The 21,327-nt window shown below is 40.1% G+C and overlaps 1 non-coding gene across 1 annotated transcript; it reads left to right on the forward strand.

The window, feature by feature from the left end:
* The first annotated feature begins 9,074 nt into the window (after positions 1–9,074).
* On the forward strand, positions 9,075–9,181 carry LOC131217737 (small nucleolar RNA R71). Its single transcript, XR_009157328.1, has one exon. It is a non-coding gene; the product is annotated as a small nucleolar RNA R71 (small nucleolar RNA).
* The last annotated feature ends 12,146 nt before the right edge of the window (positions 9,182–21,327 follow it).

Raw genomic sequence — 21,327 nt, forward strand, 5'->3', positions numbered from 1 at the left:
CCCTATCATTACTGTTTTATCGCATTTTGCCACCTAGGCCTTAATGGCATGGGCCATATGAATCTCATGGACGGTCCGGATCAGCTCATTACATCACGGTGGTGGGTCACAAGAATCACCCGCAACCTCTGTTTCTTCCGCAGGAACGAATTCGAGTTGGAGAGGGAGAGCTCGGTCAAGAGACGGTTTGACCGAGCTCTGCATTGCCGTGCACGGCCAGTGCACATGTACACCATGCACACTCGTCTCATATGGGGTCCACGTATGAAGTTTTCGAGAAATCTGCACCGTCCATCTGGTTCTTCACATGATTTAAGGTGTTGAGACCGAAGATGAGGTGTATCTAAAGATCAGGTGGGCCCCAGATCAGTAATTTGTGGGCTGATCTGTCCGTTGGGCCACTTTCACAGTGATCCAGGAGCTGAAATTTTACGTGTACGGTTCATTTATGGTCCTCAGGCCACGTATGGAGTTTTGAACTGATCAGATGGTGGGAACCCTATGATCTTGCATTCTGGACACTTTTCAGGCCACTTGAGTTTCAATTTCTCGATTTTCTTGGATCCCTGGCGTGCAAATCTGTCGATCTTGGTCTCCTAGGGTCCGTCCCATGCTCTGGTGCTTTCAGACCGTTAAATCCATGCTTTTAGTAACCTTTCCCAGTCCAGGCTCGTGAATACGCCCTGCATCACAAACATGATTAAATCAGGCTGTTAAACCGTACTATGTTCGTAAATCCAGGCAGTAACTGGGTCTGATATGCAATATTTGACCCTAACACAACCCCCAACCAGCATCTTGCTAGTCCCGAGCAAGGTATGCGAAAAATAAGTTGAGAAATACAGGACAATTTCTACAAACTCAAGAGATTTATGAAAAACAATTCAGATACTCGAATTCTAAGATTCATGAGTGTTGGCATTACTTTCTCCTGAAATCAAGCTCACAGTAAACTTCATAATCAAGCTCAAATATTAATCCATTAATTAGAACGATTCTAAATATTTAGTTCCATGGGTGTATCGTGTAATCTCGGCTTATCATTAAGGTTCACTTCTTAATTTTATGATATTATCGGTAAACACTAAGATAATTCATAATAACTCAAATTTTCCTCACGGATCATCTTTTCATTAATCGACCTTTGATATATATATTTTTTTCATTAAAATACCGCCAAGGGGGGGAATCAAATCTTCACCTGTAGGGAGCAAACTTATGATGAAGACCATTGCCCACCCCTTTCCGCCGGCTACTTTGGGAAATTGAACCCTCACCTATAGGGAGCAAACCTATGGTGAAGGTTATTCACCTAATCCCTTCAATTTTCTCAGGCCGGTTCCTTTCATGCTTAGTGAGTACCAAGTAAATCCTTCAATATCAAACTGAAACCTTAATGAAAAGCGAGATGTGACATGTGAGATTATAACTCAATCAATGTTTACAACTTCTAATTCTGGATTAACAATTCAAACTTAATTATGTAATCCAACAGATACTGAATCCAAGAGTCTTAAATTTCCAACATCATGTATCTTGAATATTCCGAGTGCCCTAGACGGCTGTCAAAATCCATTCGAATTCACGAGAAAGTTCAGAAAATTAAAAATTTTCACAACTTTTGCTCAAGACCAAGAAAACACTGATTAGGAAACCTAATCTCCCACCCCCAACCAAAAATCTACATTGTCCTCAATGTAAAAGAAATAGACATGCAATGCACATGGGACAACGAAAATATAGGAGGAGTGATGGAAAGATAATACCTGGACGAAAGAATCAAGAGGCTTTTCAAAGATATCTACGTAAGAGCGGGTTAGCACTGTTGAGGGTCAAATATTACATATCAGACCCAGTTATTGCCTGGATTTATGAACATGGTACCATTGAATAGCCCATTTTAATCATGTTTGTGTTGCAAGGTGGAATTGCGAGCTGAGACTGGATCGGGATGCTAAAAGCACGGATTTAACGTTCAAAATGTACCAAGGTAAGGGACGAACTCCAGGGGACCAAGATCGACGGAACTACACGCCGGGGATTCGCGAAAATTGAGAAACTGAAGCTCAAGTGGCCCGAAATTGGTCCAGAATGCAAGATCACAGGGTTCCCACCATCTGTTTAGCTCGAAACTTTATACATGGCTCGAGGACCAAAAACTAACCGTACACGTCAAATTTCAGCCATTGGATCCCTCTGAAAGTGGCCCAATGGACAGATCAGCCCCTTTAATCGTTATGTGGGGCCCGCCTAATATCTGGATATGCTTCAAAATTGGTCTAGACGGTCTAAATGATATGACAGAATGGATGGACGGAACGGATTTCTCACGAACATCACGATGAACCCATATGTACATTGCATGTACATAGGGTACATGTGCACGAGAAGTGCACCGGACGGAGAGTCCGGTCAAACCACGGACTGACCCGAAGTCCGTTTGTTTAAAAGAAACAGCGTCCGATGCTGTTTCGACGGACGATCTCTGTGGGCCCCACTCGCTCTTAATTTCGATGATCCGACCCGTTCACATGCCTTATAAGATGGCCAAGACCAACGCCTAGGTGTCTTTTTGGCCACTATATAAGTGTCTTCATGATCCCAGCCGTTAAACGCAGGATGGATGGCGGAGTAGAAGATCTTGTGTACCCCATCGATTTCACTCCAAAAATCACCATTCCCGAATGGTTTTTCACAAGGATTTCAATGGACGGTGTTGATTTCTCAACCAAATTCAATCATGGCCTCCACCAACATCCCAGCGCAAGAAGCGCGCAAGCTCTGTTGCGCGCAGCCGAGACTTTCGGGCCATTCCCTGATCAAGATGGTGATCGGATCAGCAATCCAAACCGTTCATTCTCATCAACAGGGAGCCGTGACCACCACCAAGAAGTCTGATTCTGATTTTGGACGATCAGTCGTCCAAAATCTCAAGCCAAACGCGGGTTGATCGCGGGTCCTCCGCCTGTTGCTGCGAAAGTTTTTTTATTCCGACTCCAACACGTTCTCTTGTGCGGAAGACTTCCGCCTAGAGTGGGGAAATTCGGCTCCGACGAGTTCTATAAAGGGAGATGAATGGAGGTTTTGCAAGGAGGACGGGGGCGGGAGAGAGTACAGGGGAGGCTTGCTACTACACGTGAGCTTGGAGGGAAGCTGGTTAGCTTGGTGGTCGGCTGGAACGTTAGACAGGGGGCTGGACGTGAAAGGGAAGCTGGAGCCGTGGAGCATGCTGGGAAAGAGAGGCTTTGGACAGGAGCAAAAGGGGAGTTTTGGCTAGACGTGAAGCTGGTTTTTCCTTTCCTTCTTGTTCTTTTCTTTCTCTTTTTATTTCTATCTTCATTTGCTTTGTTCAGCCCATTCATGTGTGGCTAAACCTCTTAGCTAGGGCTAAGAGGTGAAGTCTGTAACGAGATGGGAGATACTGTTTCATGCGTTTAATTTAAATTTCTGAACTGAATTTGATTTTAAGTTGATTATTAAATGAATATTTTCTTAGTCTTTAATGGTCTGTTGTGACTGAAATTACAATGGGTTTGCAATGGCTTTGAATATTTCTTTTTCCCTTTTGATGTTTATGACGTCAGGAGGCCCTGTTGTTCACCATCGTCTCCTGGGCATGGTTAGATGATGGTACCCTTCCTGACCTTCATGGCATGTTGATTGGTTGGTAATTAGTTTAATTCTTTTGTTAACTTTGTCTCCTGGGCATGGTGTGGTGATGGAATCCATTCTAATTCATATACCTTTCATCTCTTTAAAATTATATCAGAAGAAGTTCAGTTTAATTTTCATGATTTTTGAAGCAGGCATAAGATCTCCCTGATCTCTACAAGTGGATCCTCTGAATCCTTAGTTTCCTTCTTCTGAATTCCTTAAAGTTTTAGATAATTATTCTACAATTATTCCTTAAATTCTATTTGGTGTAGATCACATCTTAGTCTAGTTCTAGTTCTACTTGGTTTCAGATAACGTACAGGTATCAGTCCCTGTGGATTCGACCTCGGTCTTACCGAGTTTATTACTACATCACAACCCTATACTTGGGGAGTGAACAAGTACAAGAGAGAAACCAACATAATAAAAAATAAAAATAACAAAAATAAAATCCTACCTATACCACTTTCGCAGGTGCTCTCGATTGCATTTAGCGTATGCAATAAGCCTTTAAACCCCTAGGTTGCCCCTAGTGGACGAGTTGTAGTCTCGTGAGGGTTTGAAGTAATGTTACCCACAAACATTGAAATAACTAATGAAATGAAGAGCTGGGTTGCCTCCCAGGAGCGCTAAGTTTACCGTCTTCAGCCAGACAAATAAAGCAACTACCCTAATCCTATGAAAGCGATAAACTTACCTGCACCTCTATCAGACTAGGAGATCAATCCTGGTAAATAGGAGCAGTCAGAGGTATGGACATGTCCTCTGAATCAAATTTCTCGACAAATGATTTCAATCGATGTCCATTGACTTTAAACTCCTTGCCATTGTCGGGATCTCTAATTTCAACGGCCCCATGAGGAAAAACAGTAACAACAATGTAAGGGTCGGTCCAACGGGATCGAAGCTTACCCGGAAAGAGATGTAATCGAGAATTGTACAAAAGGACCTTCTGACCAGGCGTGAATGATTTTCGTAAATTGTGTTGGTCATGAAATACTTTCATCTTGTCCTTGTAAATTCTTGAATTATCGTATGCATCATTTCGGATTTCCTCAAGTTCATTCAATTGAAGTTTGCGTAGCGAGCCAGCGTTGTCCAGATTGAAATTAAAATTTTTGATCGCCCAGTATGCTTTATGTTCCAGCTCCACAGGCAAGTGACAAGCTTTCCCATAGACAAGTCTAAAGGGAGACATTCCAATAGGGGTTTTAAAGGCAGTACGGTATGCCCATAAGGCATCGGTCAATCGGATTGACCAATCCTCATGGTCAGGGTTAACCGTTTTCTCCAAAATATGTTTAATTTTTCTATTAGAAATCTCAGCTTGCCCACTTGTCTGTGGGTGATATGGGGTGCTCACCCTATGAGAGATACCGTATTTCTTCATTAAGCTCTCAAATGGTTTATTACAAAAGTGTGAGCCCCCATCACTAATGATGGCTCGAGGCGTTCCGAATCGAGAAATGATGTTTTCTTTTAGGAATTTAATGACCGTGCGATGGTCATTAGTTCGACACGGAATCGCTTTGACCCATTTAGTAACATAATCCACAGCGAGCAACATGTACAGATTTCCAAACGATTAGGGGAATGGTCCCATGAAATCGATGCCCCAGCAATCAAATGCTTCAATGATAAGGATGGGGTTCAAAGGCATCATATTTCAACGGGACAATGCTCCCAATTTCTGACAACGCTCACAAGCTTTACAAAACTCATGAGTGTTCCTAAACATGGTGGGCCAGTAAAAACCATACTGCAGAATCTTGGCCATGGTCTTTTTAGTAGAAAAGTGACCACCACAGGCCTGTGAGTGACAGAAGGAGATGACGCTCTGATGCTCATCGTCTGGTACACATCTCCTTAGGATTTAGTCTGGGCAATATTTAAATAAATAAGGATCATCCCAGAAGAAGTTGCGCACCTCGGTGAAGAATTTCTTCTTATCCTGCGCAGTCCACTGTGTCGGTATGGTACCTATAGCAAGATAATTAGCAATATCAGCGAACTAAGGTGAATGGGAGACTCTGAACAGTTGTTCATCAGGGAACATGTCGTTGATATGGGTCATCTCAAGGGGATCAGAGGTATTAAGGCGAGAAAGGTGATCGGCCACAACGTTTTCTACTCCCTTTTTATCTTTAATTTCCAAATCAAATTCTTGGAGTAGAAGAATCCATCGTATCAAACGGGACTTAGAATCATTCTTAGAGAAAAGATACTTAAGTGCCGCATGATCTGTGTAGATAATAATCTTAGATTCGATCAAGTAGGACCTAAATTTGTCCAAGGCGAACACTACAGCTAAGAGTTCTTTTTCCGTAGTCGAGTAGTTCACTTGGGCAGAATTTAAAGTTCTACTCGCGTAATGAATGACGTAGGGCCTCTTATCTTTTCTCTGGCCTAGGACCGCCCCAAGCGCATAATCAGAAGCGTCGCACATAAGCTCAAAAGGAAGGTTCCAGTCGGGTGGCTGCATGATAGGTGCAGTGGTTAACGTGCCCTTAAGCTTGGTGAAAGCTTCCTGGCATTACTCAGTCCACTCGTACGGAGCATCCTTTTGAAGAAGATTACATAAAGGATGAGAGAGGAGACTAAAGTCCTTTATGAATCGCCTGTAAAATCCTGCGTGTCCTAAGAAGGATCGCACGTCTCTGATGTTCTTGGGTGGAGGTAGGTTAGAGATAAGATCGATTTTTGCCTTATCTACCTCGATTCCCTTGGACGAGATGATATGCCCAAGGACAATTCCCTTCTAAACCATGAAATGACACTTCTCCCAATTAAGTACCAAGTTCTTTTCTTCACATCTTTTCAGCACACATTTAAGACTTTCTAAGCACTTGCTGAAAGATGGACCATAAACGGAGAAATCGTCCATGAAGACCTCTAGCTATTGCCCCACCATATCAGAAAAGATACTAAGCATACATCGCTGAAAGGTGGCAGGGGCATTACATAGTCCGAATGGCATCCTTCGATAGGCAAAGGTTCCGTAGGGACATGTAAATGTGGTCTTTTCCTGGTCTTCAGGGGCTATCTCTATCTGGTTGTAGCCCGAATACCCGTTAAGGAAACTGTAATAGGAATGACCAGCTAACCTTTCCAGGATCTGATCAATGAATGGTAAAGGAAAGTGGTCTTTCCTCGTGACGGTATTCAACTTCCTGCAGTCAATGCACATTCTCCAACCAGTAGTGACTCTAGTTGGTACGAGTTCATTATTGGCATTAGCTACGATGGTGATTCTAGACTTCTTAGGGACCACTTGAGTTGGACTCACCCATTGACTATCAGATATAGGGTATATGATACCCACGTCCAATAGTTTAAGAACCTCAGCTTTAACCACTTCCTTCATGTTTGGATTTAGTCTACGTTGTGGTTGCCGAGCAGTTTTTGCATTATCCTCAAGATATATGCGGTGAGTACAAATCGAGGGATCGATTCCCTTGAGGTCCGCTATCGTCCATCCCAGGGCTCCTTTATGCTTAATGAGAGTGGATATGAGCATACTCTCCTGTTCTTTCTCCAGGTGGGCAGAGATCACCACCGGGTATGTCTCATCTTGATCTAAATAGGCATATTTCAAATCAGAGGGCAAAGGTTTTAGGTCAAGCTTTGGCGGCTTGAGGTTAGACGGTAGAGGCACTATATCGGTTTGTGGCAATTCTTCAAATTGTGGCCTCCACCTGTTAACTTCAAGTACCGGTGCAGTATCAAGCAAGGCGCACGTCTCCCTAATCATGTCATCATCAAAATCATGGGAGTGGGCCAGGCACGTCTCTAGATGGTCGGAAGATAAGGTTAGGGGTGTCGTATCTTCCACGAAAGAGTCAATCATGTTAATGTCGTGGAAATCGTCATCATCCTCTGAGTTGCTGCCGTTATTGAAAAAAATGTTTAACTCCAATGTCAATTTTTCAAAAGACAGTCATGACACCATTCCTGCAATTGATAATTGCATTTGACGTGGCAAGGAATGGGCGACCAAGAATGACGGGAATCTGAGTGCTCATGTTATTGATGGGTTCGGTGTCCAGGATGATAAAATCTACAGGGTAGTAAAATCTATCGACCTGGACTAACACATCTTCGATTATCCCTCTTAGTACACGAACAGAGCGATCAGCAAGTTGTAGTGTGGTTAGGGTGGGTTTTAATTCACCCAAACCTAACTGTTTGTATACCGAGTAGGGAATCAGATTGACGCTCGCTCCTAAGTCAAGAAGTGCGTGATCAATTCGATGGTTTCCGATTACACATGATATGGTTGGGCTACCGGGATCTTTGAATTTCTGTGGCACGTCTTACTTCAGGATAGCACTCACTTTCTCAGTCAAGAAGATTTTCTTTTGAATAATTTTTCATCTTTTGGTTGTGCATAAGTCTTTCAGAAATTTGGTATATGAAGGAATCTGTTTCACGACATCAAGTAGAGGAATGTTAACTTTCACTTGTTTCAACACCTCTAGGATATCCTGAGAGTTAGAGAGAGGTTTTGGTGAAACCAACCGTTGGGGGAATGGAGCAACTGGTTTCTCTAGAAGTTCCGGTTCTAATTTTTGTGGGGCATCGCTAGCTCCATCATTGTTATCCTCTTCTGGTTCTTGAGGCTTTTAGGGCTTAACCGGAAGAGTTTTATCAATGATCTTTCCACTCCTAAGAGTGGTGATGGATTTAGCGTGCCCCATCTGATTTGAAGAACTGGGATCATTAATCTCGCACTGCGGTTTAGGATTGGGGAGAGGTTGTGCAGGAAGCATCCCTTTTTCTATAACCGTCATACGAGAATCTATCTTCTGCATAAAATCTGTAATTCCCCGCATAGCCTGAGCCAGCTCTTGTATGGAATTTTGAACCGGTTCCTCTTGAGGTTTCACTTGATTTGGATTTTGATTGAAGAAACCTGGAGGAGTAGCCGTTTGTCCATTCCTCCAACTAAAGTTTGGATGATTTTTCCAACCAAGATTGTATGTATTGGAGTTAGGTCCAGTAAAAGGTCTTTGATAGTTGTTTACGGCATTGGCTTGTTCATTCAACACTCCTCGAAAGGCGGGTATTGTAGGACAATTTTCAGTTGTATGAATGTTCCGCAAACAATTTCATTAACCTTATCCTTCTTTCCTTCCATGGCCTCAACTTTCCTTATGAGCGTAGTCACTTTACACTTGAGATCATCCTCTTCTTTCAAAAGATATAATCCACCTTTCTCCTTTAATTGAGTCGGCCTAGACGTGGTGTTCGCCATTGGGTAATAGTCCCATGATTGTATTTTTTCAGCGAGACTATCGAGGTAATCCCATACCTCGTCAACATCTTTATTAATGAACTCTACATTACACATTGTCTCGACCATTTGGCGCATGGAAGATGTCAGTCCATCATAGAAAAAATTTGTAATGTGCCACGTTTCAAATCCGTGTTGTGGGCATGAACTGACTAAATCTTTGAATCTTTCCCAACATTGGAAGAATGTTTCATCTTCCTTTTGGGCAAAGTTCATGATTGCTTTTCTGAGGGTAATCGTTTTATGATGTGGGAAGAATTTTTTTATGAATTCCCTCTGCATGTCGTTCCATGTGCCAATTGGAGGCCCTCAGTTGCAGACTTGCAAAATAAAACAAAATAAGTTAGATTCTAAAAAGAGAAGAATAATCCTTTAAAAGAAAGATAGAAGTGAACTAGCTTCTAAAAGAAGAGAGCCCTAAACTAGAAAGTAAATTAAAAAGAGAACTGAAAAATAGAAAGTAGAGAAGAAGCTTAACCGAATTAGAAATTTCTATCTTAAAGGCCTACAAAATAGGAAGGTTAGTTTCTAAACTAAAATTCTACAATTAGAAAGTTACTAAAAATAAAAATAGAAAGTTAATTTCTAAGAAGGGAAATAACTAACCTAGTTTCTAAAAACAAAAGAGGAAAATTTCTAAAAATAAACTATTTCCTACAAATAGGAAAATACTAGAATTAGAAGATTTCTAAAATTTAAACCCTAATTTTAAAAGTGGAAAAAGTAGAGAAATTAGGAAGGAATTACCAATTTAGGAACTTATGTCAGGATCCTACAAAACATGGAAACAAGTTAGTTTCTAAAAATAAAATAAAATAAAAATCTTTAACCTAAAGTTAGTGAAATCCTAATCCTAACCTAATTCTAAAACTAATGAATTTCAGAAAAACGTAACCGTCAGTCCCCGGCAACGGCGTCAAAAACTTGTTCACTCCCCAAGTATAGGGTTGTGATGTAGTAATAAACTCGGTAAGACCGAGGTCGAATCCACAGGGACTGATACCTGTACGTTATCTGAAACCAAGTAGAACTAGAACTAGACTAAGATGTGATCTAACCAAATAGAATTTTAAGGAATAATTGTGGAATAATTATCTAAAACTTTAAACAATTCAAGGAAGGGAAACTAGGGATTCAGAGGATCCACTCGTAGAGATCAGGGAGATCTTATGCTTGCATCAAGGATTATGGAAATAAGTTGAACTTACTTGATCTGGTTTTCAAAAGATGAAAGGTATATGAATTAGAATGGATTCCATCATCTAACCATGCCCAGGCGACAAAGTAAATAACAGGATTAAACTAATTACCAACCAATCAACAGTGCATGAAAGTTAGGAAGGGTACTATCATCCAACCATGCCCAAGAGACGATGGTGAACAACAGGGCCTCCTGACGTCATAAACATTTAAAAGAGAAAAAGAAATATTCAAAGCCATTGCAAACCCATTGTAATTTCAGTCACAACAGACCATTAAAGACTGAGAAAATATTCCTTTAATAATCAACTTAAAATCAAATTAAGTTCAGAAATTTAAATTAAATGCATAGAATAGACTCTCCCATCTCGCTACAGGCTTCACCTCTTAGCCCTAGCTAAGAGGTTTAGCCACACATGAATGGCCTGAACAAATCAAATAAAAAGAGAAAGAAAAGAACAAGAAGGAGAGAAAAGAAGAACCAGCTTCACGTCCAGCCCCCTGTACTCTCTCCCGCTCCTTCACGTTTTCTCTATCCTTTTGTCTTGCTTCTCACGTCCCTGCCCCAAAAAAAACTGTTCCTTTTCTCTCCTTTTCTTCTCTCCTCTTATACGCAACCGAAGATGGTGGCTGACTGATTTACGCAGAGAGCTTTTTCCGCAGCTTCTTTCACAGCCGTGCGCAAGAACAAGAACCGACACTTCTTGGCGCCATTATATCTCTGCAAAACGGAACCTGCTACTTGATCTGATCCATTCAGTCAGCTTGGCATCAATCGGTTGCACCTTGAGAGGTGTTTGGACGGCCAGGATCATTGTTCTGAACCTGGCCACGATCGCCGAATGGACTGGAACGTCCGGGTCTCTCGGACGCTGTTTCCATGCGTACATGCGTATGGGTTTCCATGCGTACATGCGTATGGGTCTGAAAAAACACCATGTGTCCGGTCTTGTCTACCTCCTGGGATGAATGGACGGTCCAGATGGATAGGCCGACCTATGATCACAGAATGACCCCGATTGGCCGGGCGCGCGCGGGCTGCGTAAATAGGGCCTGAGACTATCGGCGCTGGACTCTCGGTGGGGCCCACTTACCTTGTCGCTTGAGAAATTCAAACCGTCCACCAGATTTCCCTAAAAATTTCGGTCGAGTATGGGTTGTTTGGATCGGTTTTGGTGCAGCCCAGAGAATCTTTCTTGCTACCGTTTGTTCTGTGTTTGAACTGCTGGAACCCTATCATTACTGTTTCATCGCATTTTGCCACCTAGGCCTTAGTGGCATGGGCCATATGAATCTCATGGACGGTCCGGATCAGCTCATTGCATCACGGTGGTGGGCCACAAGACTCACTCGCAACCTCTGTTTCTTCCGCAGGAACGAATTCGAGTTGGAGAGGGAGAGCTCGGTCAAGAGACGGTTTGACCGAGCTCTGCGTTGCCGTGCACGGCCAGTGCACATGTACATCATGCACACTCGTCTCATATGGGGTCCACGTATGAAGTTTTCGAGAAATCTGCACCGTCCATCTGGTTCTTCACATGATTTAAGGCGTTGAGACCGAAGATGAGGTGTATCCAGAGATCAGGTGGGCCCCAGATCAGTAATTTGTGGGCTGATCTGTCCGTTGAGCCACTTTCACAGTGATCTAGGAGCTGAAATTTTACATGTACGGTTCATTTATGGTCCTCAGGCACGTATGGAGTTTTGAACTGATCAGATGGTGGGAACCCTATGATCTTGCATTCTGGATACTTTTCAGGCCACTTGAGCTTCAATTTCTCGATTTTCTTGGATCCCTGGCGTGCAAATCTGTCGATCTTGGTCTCCTAAGGTCCGTCCCATGCTCTAGTGCTTTCAGACCGTTAAATCCATGCTTTTAGTAACCTTTCCCAGTCCAGGCTCGTGAATACGCCCTGCATCACAAACATGATTAAATCAGGCTGTTAAACCGTACTATGTTCGTAAATCCAGGCAGTAACTGGGTCTGATATGCAATATTTGACCCTCAACATGATGGGACCCACATAACTTGGTGACGTCAACACACAACATGGTGTGTACACACCTCGACCAACTATTTTTAATAAGAGTCTATTGTCTAATGAAAACCTGCATAATGGTACCTATGCTATATTAGGTAAAGTTTAGAGTAGTACACAATTTTAGTGATCATTGAACACCCACCATTAAGAAATTCCTAGGGTCCACCATAATTTTTATTTGCCATCCAACCGGTTTATAAGGTCACATATACCCAGATGAAGGGAAAACTTAAATATCATATTGCTTCAAAACTTTTGTAGTTCAAAAAAGAGTTTTTAATGGTCAATTACCACTAGATGTTAGTCTAAAATTTGTATGTTCCTCAATTTTTTTTACCATAGCCTAAAATAAAGTGGCAAAATGGATGGACAATGTAGATATACAATTCATAGATCGAGGTGAGCCCCATGGTCAGGGTCCCACCCACCTTAGTGGTTTGGGGTTACAACCAAGTCACATTCAAGTAAAGGATTTGGACACACTCCATCCAACCGTAGTGAAAAGGCACCATATGCATGAGACTAATAATGAAAAAGTAAAAAATTCTCTACATAAAATGGTATTTTTGCTCTTTTCACTGTAAGCTCTATGCTTGCACATACGCACATGGCCCTTTTCCATTTCACCGAACATGATGCATCCAGTGCCCTATTGGATGCAATCCACATCTTGGAAAGGAAATAGTCGTCTCTACAATTCTATCCCTCTCCTGCTTTTTTTTTTTTTACTTAGGTTAACTCCATCAGACACCCTATATTGCCCAAGTCTCACCTGACTCGCCCGAGTCACTTACCCTATTTATCAAATCATTATCCAGAATCGATGGCTCAGATTTTTCTCAAAGTTGGCCCCACCCAAGAAAGTTTTAATTGTTAACCTTGTTGGGATTTGTTCTGCGGAATCACATGGAGATGGATCTATGATAGCAATCCAAGAGCACCAAGCAAACACAAGAGAACACAAAGATTTAACGTGGAAAACCCTTTCAGGAAAAAACCACAGCACAAAGCGACAGAAATCCATTATGAAAGCATAAATTACAAAGGGAGAGGACTTACCAAATTCCAACAACCTCGAATCTTACCCTTACTACACCCTTTGAAAACCCTAAAACCCTTTTAGAAACCCTTGAAATACTTTTAGAAAGCCTTAGAATACTTTAGAATGACCCTAAGGACTCCTATTTATAGTTGGGGAACTCCCACTTACGCACATCCCTAGAAACCGCCTCAAATTTACACAGTCCGTGTACAATTTGCATAGCCTTCAACTAGTCGAAGACCTCGTGAATTTCAAATACATTGGTGCTAGACTTCGAGTCGAACTTTTTCAGATTTAAGACATCTTTTAACAATAATCTCTATCATGTCTTCATTCCTCAAATGTGTAGCTTCATGCCCTCTTCTCTTATCTCTATTTCGCATCATAGCTTCAATCAATGCTTTTCGTACACATTTTGTCATTCTTTTATGCCATCGCTGTTGAGTGTCGAATATTGCATATTAAACCCCAGTTATTACCTGCTTTTACGAAACGTGATATTGTTTAATGCCATATTTTAATCATGTTTGTGCTGTAAGGTGAATTTAAGAGCTTGGACTGAAAATGGGTACTAAAAGCATGGAATTAACACTCCAAAGTCACTAAGGCAAGGGAAAGACTCTAGGGGACTGAGATCGATGATTTTACAAGACCAAGATTCAAGAAAATCACGTGTGTCACACTAAAGAGGCCTGAAAGTCATTAAGAATTCAAGATCACAGGGTTTCCCCCATCCAATTGGTTTAAAACTTTATATCTAGCCTGAGGACCATAAATTAACCGTACATGTTAAAATTTATCCCTTGTATTCCTTTAGAAGTGGCCCAATAGACAGATCATCCCACATATCAGCGATCTAGAGCCCACCTAATCTCTGGATATGCTTCAAAATTGGTCTCGACAGTTTAAATAAGATGAGAAAATGGGTGGACGGATTGGATCTCTCATTAACATCATAGTGGACCCCACCTTAAGTGGAGTGTGCATAGTGCACATGTGCACTAGCTGTGCACTGCAACTCAAAGTCGGGTCAAACCGACTTTGACCTGCAGCAGCTACCAAAAACGGAAACTTCCGTTTCTTCTGCATGAAATAGGGGCACCGTTTGAAAGTCGGTGGGCCACCATCATGGCCCACATGTACAATCCAATCCGTCCATCATGAAGATGAGCTCGAGCAGGTCAAACCCAAGTCGACCATGTGCAACCGTGCACACGCACACACCCGCTACAGTAGTCACAAGAAGGCCATTCCGCTGCATTCAAAGCAGTACAACAAATGTGATTCTTTGGGCTACACCAATTTCATATCAAAAGCTTGGTTTTTCAGGCCAAGATTCCACGAGGCAGCTAATGGACGGAGTGGATTTCTCCATCAACATTGATCATGTGCCCCACCACTCGTCAGCATAAGAGAATTGCGAAGACTGCGCGCGTCCACAAGAAATGGTGCGATTTCATTACAAAAAGATGGGCTAGGAGCATAGGATGATGATCTTAGACCATTTAGTGAATGCAGCACACGTCCATTACCAGAAAACATAGGATTTCAGATGTTGGAAGGAAGATTTGCATGGCGATGACGATCGAATGAAGAGCCATATGGGATTAACAGCAGAGAAAACAGAAGCCAAAACAGATTAATCAGGCCAATCCAAACCGTCCAAACCCTTCACATGGGGCAACCGATCATCACCAAGGACTCTGAATGGGATAAATCATCCAATCAGATCCTTCTCTTATGCAAAATCTCAGTCACGTTTGTGCGTTTCTCGCTGTCCAAAACAGAGTTTGTACAAGAACCTACGTAGCTTGGAGTCGGTTCTCCAAACCGACCTAGCCACCGCCCAAGCATCGAACCAACTCTCTTCCAGCCTCCCATACACCGTCTTTCACATCTATTAAAGAGAGGGAAGAAAGGGAGAGAAGCATCCATTCTTTAGGACTAGTTTAGAATTTTCTTTATTTCTTTTTTATTTTAATTTTGGGGAGTTCCAGCTGCATCATGGCTAGCTAAACCTCTTAGCTAGGGCTAAGAGGTGAAGCTTGTGGCTTGATGGGTGGTACTTTACAGCTTTGATTCCTGTTATGAACTGATGTTGATTCTAGTTTGATTAATAGGAATGCCTTTAGTTTTTAATGGTTTGTTGTGACTGAAATTACAATAGATCCGTGATGGCTTTGAGTATTTCCTTTGCATTATAGGGTTTGTGAATTTGAGAACCTTGTTGTTCACCATCGTCTCTTAGGCATGGTTGGATGACGGAATCCTTCCTAACATTCATACATCCCTTAGATTACATGTGAATTGGTTTAATTCTGTTGTTTGCTTTGTCTAATGGGCATGGTTTTATGATGGAATCAACTCTAATTCTCATACCTTTCATCTATTTGAAAACTAGATCAAAAGAAGTTTAGATTGAGTTTAGTGATATATCTTCCAACTGGATGAAGATGGGACTCGAAGTCCAGTTGAGTTCATGAATCAAGCGTAGATCTCCCTGATCTCTACAAGTGGATCCTCTGAATCCCTAGTTTCCCACCTTTAGATTTTTTAAGTTTTAGTTAATAATCCACCATTACTCTCTTAATTCTTTCTGATTTAGATTACATCTTCACCTAGTTCTAATTCAAGTTATTTTCAGAATACGTACAAGGTTCAGTCACTGTGAAGTCGACCTCGGTCTTACCGAGATTATTACTACATCACAATACTATACTTGGGGGGTGAACAAGTTTTTGGCGCCATTGTCGGGGACAAACGGTTATGTTTTTCTGAAATTAACTAGTTTTAGAATTAAGATAAGATTAGGATTTTCTATCTTTAGGTTTAGATTTTTCTGATTTCTAGAAACTAACCTGTTTTCCTGTTTTATAGGACCTTGACATACACATTCTAAATTGGTTCTTAATTTAAGACTTCTATTTTGGTAACTTCCACTACCAAAAAAATGGGTAAAGGCTACGGATTTAATCCGTAGCCATAGGCCTAAGGCTACGGATTAAGTCCGTAGCTAGTCCGTAACACGACCGTCGTCGTAGGTGCCATAACGATAGGTCTGGAACCTATGGCTACGGATTTAATCCGTAGCCATAGACCTATGGCTACGAATTAAACAGCTATAGATATTATTTGTAGCTGAAAGTCCGTAGCAATAGGCCAAAATTTAAAAGGCTACACCTATCTGATTATTGGCTACAGATTTAATCCGTAGTTATGTGTCAAATAGCTACAAATATAATCCATAACAATTATATCTGTAGCAAAAACTTCAAACAACTACGGATATTATTTGTAGCTGAAAGTCCGTAGCAATATGCCAAAATTAAAAAGGCTACACCTGTCTGACTATTGGCTACGGTCAGTATCCGTAGCTATTTTGTACATTGAAAAATTAAATCACCTGTTCATTCAATTACCACCTGTTCATTCAATTACCACCTGTTCATTCAATTACCACCTGTACAATCATTCATTCATTCAATTACAATCATTCATTCATTCAATTACAATTACAATCCTTCATTCATTCAATTACAATTACAATCTTTCATTCAATTAATTACAATTACAATCAATTACAGTTACAAATACAATAATGCTGAAAATACAAATCTTTGGCTTCATTAGAGAAATGTGCTCGACTTCACCGAATTTCAGCAGCTTCGTATATTCCATCATCCTACAAACAATCATGTCATTCATAAATTAGAATGCCCATTAGAGAAAAGAAAGACAGTGAAAGAAGTGCATCACGTATAACCACTTTTTTTTTTCTTAATGAATTAAAAAAAAAAACTCAAAGAGGAATGAAATTGACACAAAAGAAATGGTCTCACCATATGATTATAGGTTTAGGTTTAGGTTAAAGGTTTAGGTTAAGGTTAGGCTATAGGTTATAATTAAGTTTAGGTTATAGGTTAAGGTTTAGGTTATAGGTTTTGGTTTAGGTTTAGGTTAAGGTTTAGGTTATAGGTTATAGCTTTTGGGAACTTGATTACAGGTTAAGGTTTAGGTTTAGGAAATCGGGTTCGGGTTCGGGATCGGGTTTAGGTTTGGGCTTTCAAGTTTAGGTTTAGGTTAGGGAGTTGAGATTAGGATTAGGTGTAGGTTTGGGTATAGGGATAGGTCAAGGTTTAGGTTAGGTTATAGGTTATAAGTATAGGTTTAGGTTAGGTTATAGGTATAGGTTTAGGTTAGGTTATAGGTTATAAGTATAGGTTTAGGTTAGGTTATAGGTATAGGTTTAGGTTATAGGTCAAGGTTTAGGGATTTGAGTTTAGGCTATAGGTTTAGGATTAGGTCTAGGTTGAGGTTTAGGGAATTGAGTTTAGGTTATAGGATTAGGTTTAGGTTTAGGTTGAGGTTTAGGGAATTGAGTTTAGGTTATAGGTTTAGGTTTAGGTTTAGGTTTAGGTAATAGGTTTTGGGATTTGGGAATAGTTTTAGGTTATAAGTATAGGTTTAGGTTAGGTTATAGGTCAAGGTTTTGGGATTTGAGTTTAGGTTATAGGTTTAGGATTAGGTCTAGGTTGAGGTTTAGGGAATTGAGTTTAGGTTATAGGTTTAGGTTTAGGTTTAGGTTGAGGTTTAGGAAATTGAGTTTAGGTTATAGGTTTAGGTTTAGGTTTAGGTTTAGGTAATAGGTTTTGGGATTTGGGAATAGTTTTAGGTTATAAGTATAGGTTTAGGTTAGGTTATAGGTTAAGGTTTTGGGATTTGAGTTTAGGCTATAGGTTTAGGTTTAGGTCTAGGTCTAGGTTAAGGTTTAGGGATTTGAGTTTAGGCTATAGGTTTAGGTTTAGGTCTAGGTTTAGGTTAAGGTTTAGGGATTTGAGTTTAGGCAATAGGTTTAGGTTTAGGTCTAGGTTGAGGTTAGGTTATAGGTTTAGGTTAAGTTTAGGTTTAGGTGTCGGTTTCGATTTTGGGGATTTGAGAATGGGTTCGGGTTTAGGTTATAGGTTTTGGTTTTGGTTTAGGTTATAGGTCTTGGGATTTGATAATGGGTTCAGGTTTAGGTTATAGGTTTTTGATTTGAGAATGGGTTTAGGTAATAGGTTTTGGGATTTGGGAATAGTTTTAGGTTATAAGTATAAGTTTAGGTTAGGTTATAGGTCAAGGTTTAGGGATTTGAGTTTAGGCTATAGGTTTAGGATTAGGTTTAGGTTGAGGTTTAGGGAATTGAGTTTAGGTTATAGGTTTAAGTTTAGGTTTAGGTTGAGGTTTAGGGAATTGAGTTTAGGTTATAGGTTTAGGTTCAGGTTTAGGTTTAGGTAATAGGTTTTGAGATTTCGGAATAGTTTTAGGTTATAAGTATAGGTTTAGGTTAGGTTATAGGTCAAGGTTTAGGGATTTGAGTTTAGGCTATAGGTTTAGGATTAGGTCTAGGTTGAGGTTTAGGGATTTGAGTTTAGGTTATAGGTTTAGGTTTAGGTTTAGGTTTAGGGAATTGAGTTTAGGTTATAGGTTTAGGTTTAGGTTTAGGTTTAGGTAATAGGTTTTGGGATTTGGGAATAGTTTTAGGTTATAAGTATAGGTTTAAGTTAGGTTATACGTCAAGGTTTAGGGATTTGAGTTTAGGCTATAGGTTTAGGATTAGGTCTAGGTTGAGGTTTAGGGAATTGAGTTTAGGTTATAGGTTTAGGTTTAGGTTTAGGTTGAGGTTTAGGGAATTGAGTTTAGGTTATAGGTTTAGGTTTAGGTTTAGGTTTAGGTAATAGGTTTTGGGATTTGGGAATAGTTTTAGGTTATAAGTATAGGTTCAAGTTAGGTTATAGGTCAAGGTTTAAGGATTTGAGTTTAGGCTATAGGTTTAGGATTAGGTCTAGGTTGAAGTTTAGGGAATTGAGTTTAGGTTATAGGTTTAGGTTTAGGTTTAGGTTGAGGTTTCGGGAATTGAGTTTAGGTTATAGGTTTAGGTTTAGGTTTAGGTTTAGGTAATAGGTTTTGGGATTTGGGAATAGTTTTAGGTTATAAGTATAGGTTCAAGTTAGGTTATAGGTCAAGGTTTAAGGATTTGAGTTTAGGCTATAGGTTTAGGATTAGGTCTAGGTTGAAGTTTAGGGAATTGAGTTTAGGTTATAGGTTTAGGTTTAGGTTTAGGTTGAGGTTTCGGGAATTGAGTTTAGGTTATAGGTTTAGGTTTAGGTTTAGGTTTAGGTAATAGGTTTTGGGATTTGGGAATAGTTTTAGGTTAGTTTATAGGTTAAGGTTTTGGGATTTGAGTTTAGGTTATAGGTTTAGGATTAGGTCTAGGTTGAGGTTTAGGGAATTGAGTTTAAGTTATAGGTTTAGGTTTAGGTTTAGGTTGAGGTTTAGGGAATTGAGTTTAGGTTATAGGTTTAGGTTTAGGTTTAGGTTTAGGTAATAGGTTTTGGGATTTGGGAATAGTTTTAGGTTATAAGTATAGGTTTAGGTTCGGTTATAGGTTAAGGTTTTGGGATTTGAGTTTAGGCTATAGGTTTAGGTTTAGGTCTAGGTCTAGGTTAAGGTTTAGGGATTTGAGTTTAGGCTATAGGTTTAGGTTCAGGTCTAGGTTGAGGTTAGGTTATAGGTTTAGGTTTAGGTTTAGGTTTAGGTTTAGGTGTCGGTTTCGGTTTTGGGGATTTGAGAATGGGTTCGGGTTTAGGTTATAGGTTTTGGTTTTTGTTTAGGTTATAGGTCTTGGATATTTGATAATGGGTTCAGGTTTAGGTTATAGGTTTTGGATTTGAGAATGGGTTTAGGTAATAGGTTTTGAGATTTGGGAATAGTTTTAGGTTATAAGTATAGGTTTAGGTTAGGTTATAGGTCAAGGTTTAGGGATTTGAGTTTAGGCTATAGGTTTAGGATTAGGTCTAGGTTGAGGTTTAGGGAATTGAGTTTAGGTTATAGGTTTAGGTTTAGGTTTAGGTTGAGGTTTAGGGAATTGAGTTTAGGTTATAGGTCTTGGGATTTGATAATGGGTTCAGGTTTAGGTTATAGGTTTTGGATTTGAGAATGGGTTTAGGTAATAGGTTTTGGGATTTGGGAATAGTTTTAGGTTATAAGTATAAGTTTAGGTTAGGTTATAGGTCAAGGTTTAGGGATTTGAGTTTAGGCTATAGGTTTAGGATTAGGTGTAGGTTGAGGTTTAGGGAATTGAGTTTAGGTTTTAGGTTTAGGTTTAGGTTTAGGTTGAGGTTTAGGGAATTGAGTTTAGGTTATAGGTTTAGGTTTAGGTTTAGGTTTAGGTAATAGGTTTTGAGATTTGGGAATAGTTTTAGGTTATAAGTATATGTTTAGGTTAGGTTATAGGTCAAGGTTTAGGGATTTGAGTTTAGGCTATAGGTTTAGGATTAGGTCTAGGTTGAGGTTTAGGGATTTGAGTTTAGGTTATAGGTTTAGGTTTAGGTTTAGGTTTAGGTTGAGGTTTAGGGAATTGAGTTTAGGTTATAGGTTTAGGTTTAGGTTTAGGTTTAGGTAATAGGTTTTGGGATTTGGGAATAGTTTTAGGTTATAAGTATAGGTTTAAGTTAGGTTATAGGTCAAGGTTTAGGGATTTGAGTTTAGGCTATAGGTTTAGGATTAGGTCTAGGTTGAGGTTTAGGGAATTGAGTTTAGGTTATAGGTTTAGGTTTAGGTTTAGGTTGAGGTTTAGGGAATTGAGTTTAGGTTATAGGTTTTGGGATTTGGGAATAGTTTTAGGTTATAAGTATAGGTTTAGGTTAGTTTATAGGTTAAGGTTTTGGGATTTGAGTTTAGGCTATAGGTTTAGTTTTAGGTCTAGGTCTAGGTTAAGGTTTAGGGATTTGAGTTTAGGTTATAGGTTTAGGTTTAGGTCTAGGTCTAGGTTAAGGTTTAGGGATTTGAGTTTAGGCTATAGGTTTAGGTTTAGGTCTAGGTTGAGGTTATGTTTTAGGTTTAGGTTTAGGTTTAGGTTTAGGTGTCGGTTTCGGTTTTGGGGATTTGAGAATGGGTTCGGGTTTAGGTTATAGGTTTTGGTTTTGGTTTAGGTTATAGGTCTTGGGATTTGATAATGGGTTCAGGTTTAGGTTATAGGTTTTGGATTTGAGAATGGGTTTAGGTAATAGGTTTTGGGATTTGGGAATAATTTTAGGTTATAAGTATAGGTTTAG

This window comes from Magnolia sinica, chromosome 10, assembly GCF_029962835.1.
Source record: "Magnolia sinica isolate HGM2019 chromosome 10, MsV1, whole genome shotgun sequence".
In the NCBI taxonomy this organism is placed as follows: domain Eukaryota; kingdom Viridiplantae; phylum Streptophyta; class Magnoliopsida; order Magnoliales; family Magnoliaceae; genus Magnolia; species Magnolia sinica.